The sequence below is a fragment of the Muscardinus avellanarius genome (assembly GCF_963383645.1).
Source record: "Muscardinus avellanarius genome assembly, chromosome: 13".
NCBI classification, from domain to species: Eukaryota; Metazoa; Chordata; class Mammalia; order Rodentia; family Gliridae; genus Muscardinus; species Muscardinus avellanarius.
Window position 1 is genome coordinate 73,939,002 of NC_137799.1, and position 1,207 is coordinate 73,940,208.

Here is a 1,207-nt window from a genome sequence, read left to right on the forward strand (position 1 = left end):
TCTGGAGATCCATCTATGCTGTGTTTATCAGCAGCCCCTTCCATTTCATTGCTGAGTAGCACATCGCAGTATCAATCACTGATGGAAGCCGGGGCTGCTTCCAGTTTGGGAGTACAAATTAAGTTGTCATAGACATTCATGGACAGGTTTTTCTGTGAAAATATGTTTTTAAATCTGTGAAATAAATGCCCAAGAGTGTAGTTGTGGGGTTGTATGACAGTTGCATGTTTAGTTTTTGCAGAAACTAGCACACTGATTTCCAGAATGTCTGTATAATTTTACATTTCCACCAGCCATATATGAGTGATTCCGTTAGCTCTGTCCTCAGCTGCACTGGTGTTGATCTTGTTCATGCCAGCCATTCTTGTTAGTTGTGTTGTAGTTTTGATTTGCATTTCACCAGCTAATAATGTTGATCATTTTTTCATGTATTTATTGACCATCTGTATATCTTCTTCAGTGTAATGTCTCTTCATGCTTTTTGGTCATTCTTCTAGTTAGATTTTTTTGTCTTTTATTGTTGAGTATTGAATATATTCTAGATACTAGAACTCCATCAAATATATGTTGGGCTGGGCGTGGTGGCGCATGCTTGTAATCCCTGCGCTTGGGAGGAGGAGCCAGGAGGATCGTGCTGGTTCGAAGCCAGCTGTGCTGGCTTAAGAGACCCTGTTTCCGAATAAAAAAATATAAAAAAAGTAGGTCTGAGAGTGTAGCCTGGAGGTAGAAGGGTTTCCAGGAAACCCAGTACCATACACATACACACAATATATATATATATATATATATATATATATATATATATATATATTGGTAACTTTTTTTTCCTTTTTCCCCTGATACTGGGGATTAAATACAGGGACATTCTACCTTTAACCTACACCCCCAGCCCTATTTTTTATTCTTTATTTTTATTTTTTTAAATTTATTTATTTTTGTGGGTCTGGGGATGGAACCCAGGGACATTATACCTCCGAGCTATAGCCCCTGCCCTATTTTTTTATTCTTTAATTTGAAACCAGGTCTCACTGAGTTGCAGACGACCTCACTAAGTAGCTGAGGCTGTCTGCGAACCGCGATCCTCCAGGTCTCAGCCTCTCGAATGCTGGGATTACAAGCGTGTGCCACCATGCCCGGCTATTCTTTATTTTTAAAGAGGGTCTCACTAAGTTACAGGGTGCCTCACTAAGTAGCTGAGGCTGGCTTC